Source organism: Acipenser ruthenus, chromosome 18 (genome assembly GCF_902713425.1).
Source record: "Acipenser ruthenus chromosome 18, fAciRut3.2 maternal haplotype, whole genome shotgun sequence".
Taxonomy (NCBI): Eukaryota; Metazoa; Chordata; class Actinopteri; order Acipenseriformes; family Acipenseridae; genus Acipenser; species Acipenser ruthenus.
Window position 1 is genome coordinate 23,421,862 of NC_081206.1, and position 15,762 is coordinate 23,437,623.

The 15,762-nt window shown below is 35.3% G+C and overlaps 1 long non-coding RNA gene across 1 annotated transcript; it reads right to left on the reverse strand.

The window, feature by feature from the left end:
- Positions 1 to 3,280: 3,280 nt before the first annotated feature.
- On the reverse strand, positions 3,281 to 7,357 carry LOC131698537 (uncharacterized). Its single transcript, XR_009307622.1, has 2 exons — positions 7,243 to 7,357; positions 3,281 to 4,441 (listed from the first exon to the last, which is right to left on the reverse strand). It is a non-coding gene; the product is annotated as an uncharacterized LOC131698537 (long non-coding RNA).
- Between the last annotated feature and the right edge of the window lie 8,405 nt (positions 7,358 to 15,762).

A 15,762-nucleotide genomic window follows, 5' to 3' on the forward strand; every position in this document is an offset into this window, starting at 1 on the left:
ATTCAGCAGTATTGAGTGTTTTTTATCAAAGATGTATTAGCCTGTGTCAGAAAAGTAGTACATGTAAACCAAGAATTTCATTTTGGTCTTTATTATTGTTTTTTTGACCACCAAACCCAATTCAGCTCATAATGCCGGATCTCCCCTAAACCCGACTGGCCCGAAGCACCCTTAGTTTACACCCTATTAGAATCAACAGCTCACGTAAACCCTCTAAAGATACTAGGGTACACTTCAAAATACAGGCACATTAACTGCAGTGTACTGTCATTTTTTATATATAACTTACACCCTGTGTATTGCACACATGACTGAGCAGTTTCATTTATTATTTATTATTTCTTAACATCGTCCACCTCTTATCTAATGCTCACCTCTTGTAAAACATGCAGAGAGGTAAAGGAAATAATAATAATTAGTAGGATCAATCATACTTTAAACTAGAAACTACTTTCTTTATAGTATATTATAAATGTATCAATTAAACATAAATTGTACATCTGTTATAATTTTTCTCAAACATAAATAAAGGCTTGACTGTAACATTAGCTTTTGATACAAGCAAAAACTGGTTAGTATTCATGTGGGTTGTGGCTCTTATGATGCACATGTAACCTGCACTCAAGTATGCCACGTGCCTTGTTTATATTGCACATCCTGTGTAAAGTGTACCGCAATGCGATACAGTGTAACAATGTAACAATATTTGGAATTGTACCTGCTAACTCTACATAAAAGTTGCACGTCTTCTTCATCTTCATTAGGCATAGTTTTCATATCTCTTATAGTAATACAGTACCTTGTAGGGCTGTGGTGGGTAATAGTTAAAATGCTGCAAAAATGAATGTATGATCTTAAGTCATTAGGTCCATCTTCTTCCCACGCATAGTGCTTTGCTAGACCAAGATTATCATTAAACTGGCAGGCTGAAAATGTGATAGAAAGCTAACTGTGAGAAGAATCTGAAGATCATTAGTATAAAACTGTTGGGCTTTAAGATAGGACAAGTCATTTATTAAAGTCTTGATAAGCAAAACAAATCAATGCGTCAATGTTCATTACCAATTTTGTTTTGTTTCACTTTAGACTGATATGTTACATCCAGAATCATTTTAATGAATACCGTAGTTCTATATTCAAAACTGTTCAAAAGAACACTAAACAATGCGGTCTTATTACAGCTAGACCATTAGAGTGAGTTTGAACTGTAACACTTGGTGCGGTTGGTTTCGAAGAGTTAACATTAGGCAGTTCTAGATTCATGGTAATCAGGCTTAAATTGTCTTTGAGACATCTGCATATTACAAATTATGAAAGAGCAAACAAAGAGCCCAAAAGTCTTCAACAGAAAAAAAGTGGGACAATGATATTACTAGTGCTAATAATTGTTTTACAACCACATTCCTGCTCTAGAAGAATTAAACCAAGATTAAAAAAAAAATTGCAACTATTAGCTAATAAAAATTATGATCTGCATGAATTTCGGTCCATGTTGCAAGGTAAACTATTGCAAGTTCCTTGATATTTTAAACCAAAGATAACAAAAAATGGAGTTCATGATTTAGCATAATAAACCTTGGCTATAAACTGCAAATTTTATAGGGGATGAATGCATTGAACCACTGCAACACCTTCTGTTATTCTGCTGATGGTTTTTTTCTGAGACGTATTCTTACATATTTGTTCAGGGACTGTTTTCACCTTTCAGTTCCTTGCTATGCTGTCCTGGATGACCTCCTCTGTCTGATTTCTGAAGGTGAGTTGGCGGGGGACCATCAAGATTGTCATATCCTCCTCAGAGAGTGGAGAGCAAGGATGCAAGTTCTCCTTCCTTTTTGGTAAAAGGAAAACAAATACTTCCTAACAGTTAAGTATAACCATACATACATAGATGACTAATGATTGTAATACTAGGATTGAATGTTTATGGGGTTTCCCGTCATTCAGTGTAATTCTGAGTTCTGTTGCTCCAATATTACGGCATTATGTGTTTTCTTTGGAATCAGCTAATACACACCTGGTATTCTACAGGCACAGATAATGCCAGTTTGATTCTGGGACAAGGTAAGGGAAAGGCGAAAGAAATGACATTTGAAGCCACTTACCTTTTGATGGAGTTCACTGTACATTTGGACTGGCTTTAAAGTGGTTTAACTGGAGCTGGGGTGGGAGGGTGAGGGCAATATTACTTACCAAAGATTTGGCATCCGTCATATTGCTAATATTTTGCTTTACTCATCTGGATTCATACCCACAATTTGGCTACAAAAACTGCATGAACAGAATGAACAGTAAATGCCCTTTGAAGTAGCTCTTTCACCTTTCAATAATTTCTACTGACTCAAAACTTCATTTTCATTTCCTGGGCCCGGGTGACGATGCTAGTTCCTATAATTTTAAAATTGTAATTTTCTGTAAATCTAATCGATTTTCAGACAAGTCCAGTTTGCCTCCATTTTCATTACAGTTTGCAATATCCACTGCAGATTACATGATGACCCATCAGTGGCTCCCTTGTTTCTGTATTACCGATCCCTCGTCTAGCGCCAGATAAGAACAGAGACTATGCATCAGCCTGACAGCCTGCAAACAGAAAATGGGCTTGTAGGATTGGATTTAAATCCCAGGTGTGAGAGATAATTACCACATCACTCATGCAGCAACTGAAAAAATGGTATTTCAACAAGAAAAATTACATTATTTTTCCATTGCCAAAAATCATTTTGGAGACATCACATCGATACAGTGTATAATTTACTCATTAGAGTAGTATTTTGCAAGGACAAAAATTAGATGGTATTGTATAGACCCTGACAAGAAAAAAAAAAAATACTGTAATCCAAGAAACAGTAACGTCCTGGAAATTGAAAAGGGAGGTAACAAGTTCCATGCCTAATGTGAAATTGCAAGCTGCAACAGTAATTGAAGGCAAACAATATTTACAGGAACATTCTGTAGTTAGCATCCTTCTCTTTTCTCCAAAGAAAACTACATATTAGCCTCTGTTCTGTTCCAAGAAGCTAAACACTGTTTTCCTTTATATATGTTATGCAGACATCCTCTTCGTCTCAATAGCCAAATCAGCTACTCTTAAAAAAGCACAAATGAAAGAGTACAAACTTTCAAATGACACTTTAATGCATTTTCCACTTTTTGTATTTTTATAATGTTAGCAAAGGTTCTGAATGATTTCCGGGTCTGGTGTTTCAGTAAAGTACAATATTTAACAAGCTTCTTAGAATATTGTCCTAATAATTCACCATATCTTTCAACCGATAGCTATACTCAGTACACATTTTTATTTATTTATTGTTTTCTGTATAGTTAACAAACCTTCCTTACAAAGAAACACAACATAAAATAAACCCAAAAATACAACACAAATTGCCAGATATTACAGAGACACACCGTACAAGTGTGTTACATAATAACAAAATACATAACATACAGTTATACACACATTAAACCAGTTTCAGTTACTGCCAGTTACAATTTAAAAAGCCTCCTCAAGTGTAATGAAGAGACTCCCATTTGATCTTTCTGCAGGGCATGTTGTGTGGTTAAATTCACTTTGAAGTAATAAAATGGTTGAATTCTAAAATGGCAGAATTCTAGGGTATTGTCCACGGAACTCTGCAAGCAAGCTGCTTCTCTCACTCTGACATCACATGATCCTTCAATTGGTACATTTTAAAAACATAAACTACAGTATACTGTACTTGACATAGAGAATACAATTTCAAAGGGGACAACCATTAAAACGAAACAGAAGTTATGATAAAAAAATGAACTTCACAGGCATGATAGTACAATGCTATTAAGAGCTGAGCGTTTATCAACAAATGTGAACAAGATCACAACCTTATACGAAGAATCTTCAAGTTTTTGAATGTTAGCATTGATTTTTTATCTTAGACTCATTAGTCTTTATTTAGATTTGCTCTGAATTTAGTATTTGTGATGGATTGGCAGTATTGGTAAATTAATCAGTTTCTTTTCCCATATAATCTAGTGACATATTTAAACCATGATGATCAACACACTCACCCTTCATTTGCAATGGATAACCGTTACCAAACCAGACTAGGTATATGGCACCACAGCCAAACCGTGTTCAACAAATCCAAATTTTCATTGTCCAAACCAATCATTGTTATAACTTTATATACATTGTTATGGTTACTGGCTTCTTTAAATGGGATGTCACTTAGAGTGATGCTATTTTTAGGGATGTGAAATTACTGCTGTCTGTTTCTGGTCATCTTGCCAGGACACTCTTGTAAAAGTCTCAATGGGTTTTTTTCCTGTTTAAAGAATTAATAAATAACATAGATAAATAACATCAGTGCCCATGTATGGTCAACAATGATGCCATGGGTTACTGGTTGTCTTGGGCAGGCTTTTCCCAGCACTCTTCCATCTGATCTGAAGTGAACAGCTTCTATTCAAAGAAGACAAGAAAAAAAAAAAACATTGTGAGTATTCCTCAAAAACATGTTACATAGTCAACTAGATGGCTTGGTTTTGTCTTCCACTGTTGAACAAATGTTGGTAATTTGACCTGAATGAGAGTGTATTTGTTTGTTTTTACTGGTGGTGAAATAAAAATGTTTTTTTCAGAAAGGATACATCCACTTAGTAGTAAGAAAATGACAATTTATTGATTGCGAAAGATATGCCTGATGGGAACATGAACAATTGGCAAATAGTTATGCCCGACATGAACATGATACATAATACTTTCATATTTATAATTTGGTCCATGGTCTTATCCATTGGAGCTTGATAGCTGCCCCTATGCTGGCCGAGCTAAGATGAATGCAATACAGTGATTAAGAAAGACTCGGCCAGCGGGCAGGACAGGTGGCACTTGGGTCCACCTTCCCCCTAGACAAGGCACGCTGCAGGGTGGAGGCAGGGGAGGAGGATGACAACAAGACAACAAGTTTCCAATTTTTTTCATTGCTAATGGCTCATGCCTTCACACAATTTGAATTTAAAGATTTAATTTTCTGATATAATAAACATATACTAATATACATAAACAGTACAGAGTTACAGCTGAAGCCTGCAGGGTTTTTGAGAGTCAGGTCTCCAGGTCATTTCTTAAATCATGAGCTAGTTTGGTTGTCATATCCAACCTTGTTTACTGTTCCTTCTGTAAATAGCAAAGCACCGTAATTAAAATGTACTGTGGCAGACTTCTAATTTCTGAGGCCTTACTTATTAAAAGTCCTTACTTGCTCAATATAACACAGTCCTGTGCAGTTATAGTATTCATTACTAATACCTGACACAGTAATTACAGTCATTCTTTATTGTCTAGCATAAGTCTATAAGTCTATCATCCAATGGTTTTGCTTCAGAAAAAAAAAAAAATACTTATTACATTTCACTGGCTATCTTTCATTAAGGCCCATGTCATAAAAACATTTCTGAATATTCAAACATATGATTTATTTAAAAATGTGTATCAAGGCAATATATTAAAATGGTGTCATTTAATTTTACTACAGTGAATACAAAATGGTAATCCCATCACACATGGTTATTATAACAGAACTGGTCCTTCTAAAAGACTGTTAATTTAGTATTTGTAGTAAGAATATAGTTGCACTACAAAACAATATAATAAATGCAAGGTCCCTATTAAAAAGAATCTAAAACAATAAAACATTTGAACCATTAAAAATGTGCTATTTTCTTTTTAAATATAAATGTTTATAAAGGGTCTTTTTTAACAGCAAGAAGTTATACCCTACTACTCTTTTGCCAATTATTCCTTGGTAAAATCCAGAATAATTCTAGGCCCACTGGATGAAAGACTTGGTTCCTTAGAGGTATTACTCTAAGCTATCATAAAATACACAATTTTTAATCTTGCTGTGAGCAATGTTCATATACATCTCTGAGGGGCAGTATATTCAGAGAGAATTTGAGAGAATCCTTTGCAATTAAAATGTAATGGAAGTAAAAACAGAGAACTCTGAAACCAGCAAGTATATGATTTTCCAGTGTATTCAACCACTTCTTTTTTAAATAGTATAAATGGCAGACAGTAAGCCCTGTAATGTCTGCATTCCATGTTTCAGTGGTCCTGGGGTTTGAACTGCTAGCCAAGACATTCAAGCCCATTTCATAGAAAGTATGTAATGCTTTTTCCTCTTAGTTGTGTCCAGGGAAAGTGGGGTAGGAATAGTAGCCTTGATTGTTGATTTTTATACTGACTATACATTTATTTTCAAGTGTTCTATCCTGACATATACTGATTGCTTTTAAAATACTGTGTATACAAAACAATTCAGAACTGCTAATAACATAGATATTGGTACTGTGTGTGCCTTATGATTTAGTTGACGTTAATCACATCTGTTTGGATTTCCCAGCTATATATTTTTTTAACAAGACAGCAAGGGAAATTCTAATCCCCAAAACCACAATCAAAGGGATTATATTATATATTTATAATAAAAGCTTGCATGACTTAAGACCTTTAAAAGCACCCCACAGCTCTTCAGGTGTATGGCACATGCCTTCAGTCAGAAGAAAGGTACTGTAGACTGCGAGTTAGATTTACAACATATAAACAACACATTTATATTTGGATTTCAAATAAATTACATATATAAAATTGCATATTTGAGCAAATAAGAAAACCAATATACTAATCAACAGAATACTGAAAATGTTTGCATAAAAAGGCAAGGAAAAAGTAAGAAATAATGAATAGAAAGCATACATGATATCCTTTATGAGACAATTTAGTAAACGACAAAGCATACATCAGAGTACTTGACACAGTGTCATCTGGGTTTGTTAACTAATATATACAGGTAAATCAATAGGAAATGTAAAGGCTACAGCAGATGTTTAAGTCACTCTTTGGAAGTAAACCTACTATATTTTAGCAACAAACAATTTAAATGTATGCAGCAATTGAAAGTTTGATAATGGCATAATCAGATTCCCTCATAATGAACACATCTGTTCAGAGACTTCCAGGCATGCTGCATTATGCAAATCCCGAACATGTTCCCTTCACGCCAGTCGTATTAGCAGTCCAGTAATTAATGAACCATATTGTACGTAGCTCGTCATCTGCTTGTTACTTTCATGCATTTGAGCCACAATAATAAACATCTGCTGAAAAAGCTAAATCCAGTATATAATATGTGTGAAGATTTCTACATAGTGTAATTACTGAGAATGTGTTCAGAAATACAAAATGAGGCTCACACTTACTTTAGCTTCCTAGATTTGAATTGGACCTTCTGCCCTGTGTTGATGAATTCACATTGCATCAGGCTTATTTCCATGAAAGAGAAGGACTACAGATGTATGAGACAGCCCCTGTAATCCTGACACCTGCACACACTTGGAATAAAAATCAGAAAAGGACATAAATCTCAGGTCCATCAAGAGATTGTGATATCCTATGCTAATAAATCTTCTCCGAAGAAAATAAAATGTACAAACTTGAACAGATATTGTTATCATTTAGTGGTCGACAAAAAATGAAATATCCAATGGTTGCAATATGAATTATATTTGAAGTAAGTCAATCTCATCATACACAATATACTGTAAGACTACTGATGGAGTACTGTATATATTTGTTAACTGACAATGTCTGAGTAGTATACCAGAACATCCTTTGGAAAAATATTTCAAATTAAACTGCTTAATTTAAGTAATTTGGTGAATCTTTACCTTGATTGTAAGTCACCCTGGATAAGGGTGTCTGCTAAGAAATAAATAATAATAATAATAATTTATATGATCCCCTGTTTTCCAGCCGTCATTTCTTTTATTACTCTGAGCACACTCTTAAACTCAGGGGTAACGTTTAAGGAGGACAGAGTGAAAAGGGCAACAGTGTGGAGTAGTGGTTAGGGCTCTGGTCTCTTGACCGGAGGATCGTGGGTTCAATCCCAGGTGGGGGACACTGCTGCTGTACCCTGGAGCAAGATACTTTACCTAGATTGCTCCAGTAAAAACCCAACTGTATAAATGGGTAATTGTATGTAAAAAATAATGTGTAAAAAATAATGTAATTGTATGTAAAAATAATGTGATATCTTGTAACAATTGTAAGTCACCCTGGATAAGGGCATCTGCTAATAAATAAATAATAATAATAAATACCAATTCACATGGTACACATCGTACATCGGGTGAGCATTGTAATCTAAATCTTACAACACAGCATCTCAACTTTCAGCTTGCACTGTTGCTGAGATCTACAGGTCTTTTGGAATGATCTGTAGAACATGTATTAAGTCTTGTACTGTGGAATTCTGAAATGTTTTGGCATTCTGTACATATTCTTAAAATACGTTTGTGTTCTGATGCACAATTACACATTTAACAGCAAAGTGCTTTTCTGACTGATGACTCTTTGTAAAGTACTGCTGAACCTGAAATACAGCTGCCTTAGGGTTGAAAACAATATTGTACTCTTTCCTTCAGACTTCAGCCAGTGCTTTGAAAGCTGCAGTAGTTAGTCTGGCCAGGTTAAAATATTTTTTCCTGTTTTTTAAATTTAATTTACAAATATTTACACTAGGGGCAGTAGAGCGACAGAGTCCAAATGCATAATTCAAGCCAAGTTTGGACATGAAAAACTGTAGACAATTAAGGACACTGTATCTGGTTTCTGATAGTACTTTTCAGTCACTTGAATAGAAATGTTGTTGTTATATACACACCTTTTTCTTTAATGAAGGTGTTCTTTTACAGTAAACTGCTGATCAGATTCTGTGTCTCAAATTGTTATGTGCAGTGATTGGTTGTTAGGCTAATTATTTTAAAATGACTCTGGTTTAGCCTATTTCTTGACAGGTATTTCCACAAAGGCTAGCAAAAAAGAAATCTAGTCTCAAACAAACACTTTATAATGACATGTACTGTGATAAATCTCTTGTGATTTCAATGTCTTTGCAACATTTTATCAGGGCAAATGTGACCTATTCTAGCCATCATTTATTTGAGACATCTTTTTAATAAATAGTCATTTAAAATATGGACAATTTTATTTGGCAATTGCTTACTTTTCTTCACCAACACCAAAATTGTTTCAGCAACTCAATTAAATGTGCTTCTGAATACAAAACATGTAGTCAGTGACAGGTACTCATTTTGAGTTAGCAATTTATCTTTAGACTGATTCAACAGGAAGAGGTGACTGAATCTTCTCCTCCAAGCCCCTGACAGTTAAATATTGATATTTCCAATTTATTAGCTGGAGCCTTACAAGCTCAGGTACGTGTAGAACATGACAATTAATGCTAGTTCAGCATTACGAAGATGTACCTTCAGGCAAACTGATAACAAGTTTTCATAAACTCAGAAAAAGGCATTTCAGAAAACAACTCATAGAAAAGAAACAATTTTATCAAGACCAAGGGATTCATTCTTTATCCCAGAGAAGGTAAGGCAATTATTTTGTGAAAGCTACGCACTCTTTAATCTATAAAAGAGAAAGTAGCTTCATGTAACATTTTCATTTTTTGTCCTGTTTTTATGATGTTACCAATCATTCTTACAGTTTCCCTGAAAGAAAACTACATGTAAACCCAAATGGCTTGAAAGGTACTATCAAAATAGTGTGGAAAAAAGTGTAGACTTATTTTATATTTATACATGTAAACCAAGCCAAAGAGAGCAGCAAGCTGGATTTGACATATGTATTTTATTATATTCACTTAATTCACCCTTCAATCCACTGCAGCTCTGCATCATGCAAACAAATACATCCCTAATTAAAAACAGCTATACCATACAGTATTATTGTCATGCACTTGTACTGACAATATCTTTGAGGTTTTACCAGGATTCAGCCTCATGAAATTTTAAAGTGGAGTTCATATGGAGCAGCATTTGACAAGTTCTAAAAAACTTAAACATCACCTTTGCAGCTGGGGTTGAGCAAGAACATATTACAGTTGGCATTCTATTTGGTATTGGTATTCCATTATAGTACCATGGTACTGTATCAGTACAGAGCAGGACGAAATTAATATGTGTACATGCTTGTTGCAAAGTGGTTTGCAGTGTGCAGGTGTTGCAGTGCTCAAGACAATGACAAACAACAAAGTACTGGTGAAATGGTGGTTTGTTTATAATCCAAAGTCTGATGACAACAGTAAAGAAATGGAGGGCTGGCAATACACAATGATGTGTATTGCACAGTTCAATAAACAACGGGTTGCAGTCCTGAAATAATAGACACAGTTAAACAAACACACAAAACACAGACATGGTCACAAGTCCACAAGTGAGTGCTGTAGTGCACGTGGTGAAATACAATTTTAATCCGTGTACAATGGTGCAGTGTTGTCCGGGTTTGTGCTGGCCTTTAGTGACAGCTCCGGATCGTGTTAGCCATCTTTTAGCATTCTCTTAACCATAAACAAAGGAACAGATCACCTAGCCACGTGCCCTATTTGTACCTTCAGTCACGCCCCTGGAGCGATAACTTAATGTTCTGCAGTGGTGCACCCTTTCTAGATGGCCGACTTCCACATAACCCTGGGAATGAATTGTCAGGCCATCCAGTCCAGGGAACTCTGTTCCCTTTACACTGCATCCTCACAGGTTGGGAGGGAGATTTATCACCAAGAATCATTCTCTCTCTGTCACAATGCTACATGCTATGCATGCTCTTTATACATTGTCTTGTTTAGAGGTTAACAGATATATAAGCAAAATCATTTGCAAACTAACATGGTACTTGGCAAACACCCTTCTAGTTTATTCCAAATCCACTGTGTTGCCATTGTTGTTAATGCTATGGCCTGCTGGTAAAGTAGTACTATGGGTCCTTTGGGATAATACATTGGCATAATAATATACAGTGGAACTTTATTCGCATGCTTGGAGGGACAGGTCCACGGATGTGTGAAATCTGTGGATAAATGAGGTGTCATTAAGTGTGACGAGAATGCATAAATAAAATACAGAAACTACTAATGTAAACCAAATTAGCGTTTACTGGAGATGTATGTAATACAATATATTACCCATTTCTCTAGCTTTTTTTTGTTACAAAAAATAAATTATTATTATTATTAATAATAATAATAATAATAATAATAATAATAATAATAATAATAATAATAATTTTAAAAAAAAATACTACAAAGCTACAATATCATAAGACATTTTATGACGGGAATAAGCTATTCAGCCCATCAAAGCTCACTATTTTCCTATACTGTAAGTTGTGTGTCTAGCAGCTAGAAATATTATAAGGTATTTGCTCATTATTTTCTGGGATTTCAAACAAAAAAATACAATTCTATTTTTTTTTTTTTAGACTAAATAAACAAGCCTGCTGTGCAATTTTAACTTTTCTTACATTTCAACAAAATACGTACCAACAGAAGTGTTTTTTTTTTTTCGCAACAGCTTTTTTTTTAAATAATTCACTGCTGCAAGTCATTCTTTTGAACCTTGAGAAAGTCCATCATCGTTTTTTGTTTCAGTGAGGCAAAATATGTTTGCTAGGATTCACAAAGTAACTGCCTCATGAGAACTTTTGCTGTTCATACCAAGAAATGAATCCTCCTGTCTGTAGCGCTGCTGTCTTCATGTCAACTCCACAGGGTTTAGACTCACGCATGCATCATTTTATGTGTGTGTGTGCACTGTGGGCGGTAAATCTAAATTGGCAATAATGTACTGTATTTCAGAGATAAAACTCGTCAGGGAGCCGCGGATAATTGAAGTCACGGATAAATGAGGTTCTACTGTATATTTTAAATATTGATAACTTGTACTATTCACTAATATTGATGATTTAAAATAGACGGTGACCAAGCTGCAAACTATTATTGCATTACTATTCTATTTGGCCACCATTTGTCTCAAGAAAGGTCTTTGGGATAATATTAAACAAAACAGAATGAAACATTTCACAAGGACTATTGTACTGAATAATGCAGAATTTCCACAGGGAGAAGCAGCATATTTCTCACTGGAGTGAAAGGTACCATTTCATTGCTTTGGTATGACTGACAGTATAGACAGGTACATAGGTAACAGAAGTCTGGGAACGTGTTAGCCATTTCTAACTTCCTGCATTACTATATTTTGTGGTACTGATAACACCGGTGCTGAAAGAGAAAACAATGCTAAATTTGACATTTTCATTTTAATTGCTATTTATTTATTTATAAAGTGCCTCCCTTGTTGACCCACTATAGAGCATACATAAACTACTCAATCCCAAGTACATCTACTGTACTGTGTACCATAGCTTTTTCACACAGCACACTCCTATTGACACAACACTTTTGACATATGTGAGGTTTTACCAAATGCCAGATTTCACCCTCATGAAATTGTAATGAGGGAGAGTTCAATTAAGATGAAAAAGCATTTCAAGCATGCTCTGAAGCCTGGGTTAACAAGTAACCCTGTGGCTAAGCATTGGAAGTACCTAACAGAATTTTTAAATCTATACATATGTAAAAGTCAACTCTGTGACACAGTTGCTGATAGTTTTGCTACTTCGACAGTAAAAAAAAAAAAAAAAAAAATATATATATATATATATATATATATATATATATCTGTTTCTGGAAATTACCACTCTTTCATTATAGTTATTACTAATAATTGCACTTTACTCACCCCAGCCTAAAGTGAAATAAGGACCAATCTCCACAGTAACAACTGTTAACCCTAAGTGACAATGCACCATGAGTAAAATGTACAGGATTCTCTCTGTATCAGGGTGCATTGAACTTCACATTCATTTTCAATGTTATAGTGGAGCAGCCTATTTTTATGACAAACTGTGTTGTGGCACATCTTTGAAATAAGAGATTCACCAACAAACTCAACTGATTTGTGTTTAAATGGCAATTAGAAATGATGTATGTCCTACTTTTTAAAGTGTCATACAGGCAAGAGCGTCATAAAAAGTATACAGCAGGTAATGCAATTCAAATGATTTATTTATTGAATCGGTAGTAGATAATGCAAGTTTTGGAGAAAATAATATAAATATGTAATTACATGCAGTACTGCAGTAAGATCTCAAACATCTGTTAACCCTAATCAATAACAGATGGATTGCAGTAGCAGTTTTTGGCCCATTCTGTTTTCCTACAGAGTAGTTTCCTGTGTCCCTGTTAAAGACATAGTTCAAAAATATATACTGTTAAAAGTGGGATGATCATTTATTGAAAATATGCACATGCAGGACAATGATGTGATGTAATGAAAACAGCCTGCATTTACTAATTACAGCTTTACTGATTTAACAAGCAGTAGCCCGTCAGCAGCTCAAAGGGGGTAAAGGGTTCATTTACACCAATATAAATCCAGTAAAGCTTTTTTCCCACTTAAATACATTTCAGTAGCCCAAACAGGAATGCAGACGCTGTAATGCATGAAGTGTATCATGATAGACAAGGAGTCAAGATTAATCTGACTGAAGAAAATGTCTAGCAGCCTTGTGACTGGTATTTGCATTCTGAACAGAACATGTACATGTAGCTCATCGGGAGTAAAGATCTGTGAATCAAGTAATCACTCTCTCAGGTTACGCTTTCTTGGCGAAAAATGTTCCCCCTCTTTCTAAAATATACTAAACAATGTATTGGTCTGCCCAAATTCTGCCATTGAAATTATGAGGTTTGCAACACAATTACATGACATTGCAAACTTGTGTAATAACTGTATATTTCACTTTTACACTCTTTCAGACAGTTCCCACTGAGGTTTATGCTTTGGGCAAGTCAAGGAAGGATGTTGATTTTGTTGAGAGACATGGCTAAACCATTTTCAACTGCAGTGCCTCTACTCTCATATGCTAGTGATTCCCCTCTGTAGAAGGTCATGAGTATCAACCTACTCTCTGCCACTCAGTCAGTGATTTCAACTATATAGTGTATTTATGGCCAATTCTCATCATTCCGTCCCCTTCACTATTATGTGCTGCTCGAACAACACTGCTTTATAAGGACCCCTTCTGAGAGAAGTAGGGCTTGAGCAATTGCGAACAGTTCACCTAATGTCACTGCTTGTCAGATCCTGCCCCTGCTCCATGCATTGAACAGTGTGCTGGAATAACCAGTTCAAGACTTTACTGGATTTCATTCCACCAATGTGCAATCACCCTCTGCGATGACAGCTGACCCCCCAAGTCAGTTCGGAGAAAATTTGGAAACTCCATTTAATCTCTAGATTACTTGCTGGGGTGTCTAGGGTGAAGCAAGCTGCATGCTGAGCCATCACCCCAGCATGCATCTTGATTGAGCATAGAGATGAGTTGTGGGGAGTCTATTTTTTCTTTAATGGAGCAGGTTGTTTCTCTTCAGGAGAAGTAAAATAAACATGGATCTTCCTTGGCTAGCGAAGCAGACTGTTGATTAGAAGCTAGTATCTGCAGACATGATTTTGCATCTGAAGCCTGCATACACTTTGGCTTGTTCTCCCAGCTGGGGACTCTGGAGGAGTGAAGGGAAGAAACCATGTTAAATAGCCACCAACGAATTACAACGAATACTATGAATATCCTCATCCATCTTTTAAAGGTTACAACAATATAGTTTTATGGATCCCTGCTTTACTGATTTATACTACTGTCTTCCTTTCACACACACTTTCCAAGTAATTCATGTTGTAACATTTCCAGGTAACTTTACACTTTACTGTCAACACATTGAATGTAGAAAGATTAACAAGTGGTCCAATCCAATTTCTTTTTTTCCCATTTTCTTGTAAGGCTGTTTATTTATTTATTTTTTTATGCGAAGGGTATTATGTTAGGGCAGTGTTGCTCAGTAGACTGGTAATTGGTTTTGAAGCCTTTCACCTGTAGTTCTCTGATCCAATTCCAACACAACGGTAGTGGTAAAAAACCATTTCCATCTGATGGATTTTTGGGTCTATGTTGAATGTGTCCTTTTGGTGTCAGTCAACATACAACAAACCTTCAAAATATAACGATTGGTGCTAACTGACACTCGATCACAATTTCTCAGAAAGATGATTGGTGGAGGCAGCAAATCATACACAGTGCTCTCAACACTTGTTAACAATAACGTTGCAATAGTCAACCACAATGGCTCTAGAAGACTGTTTATTCTACCTTGGTTAGGATGGCTGCTGTTTTTCATACAGAATTGTTTTTCCTGTGTGAGACCATGTCACTATGCTTATCTTTACAGGTGAGTTCATACAATATATTTGGCTTGGAAAAACAACAGAGCACTCTGATTTGCTACAGCCCATGTAAAACTCCCACCATGACTACACGATCTCATTTCAGTGTCTTAGCGATCTCATAGATATTTTATACAGCAGGTCTATGCAATTGATCTAAGCAGCAGCAAATCTAGTGAGTATCTTTAGTGAATTGACTATGCAATAATACACCACAAGATAAACGGCTGTATGTATAATACACACACTTCTTGAATGTGTTAAAACCTAGATGTTTAAGATGCCCGCATGGGGAACATGGGGTAGCTGGTTTGTATCTAGGAACAAAAACATATACTTTCCTCATTATAGTTTTGTTATATAGAAAAATGAAATAGCAACTGAACTTTATTTTATAGTAAAATTATAAAGCCTAAAACAAAATTAAATCAATAAAACTGTAAAATATACAACTTGTGTCTTTTATACTGCTGTGGCCTCATTAATAGGAATGTAGTAATGACACAATTACATTAATATTTATGGCAATAATATTTACCACATGGGCCTAGTGTAAAAACTAAATAAATTATACATGTGAAGGTC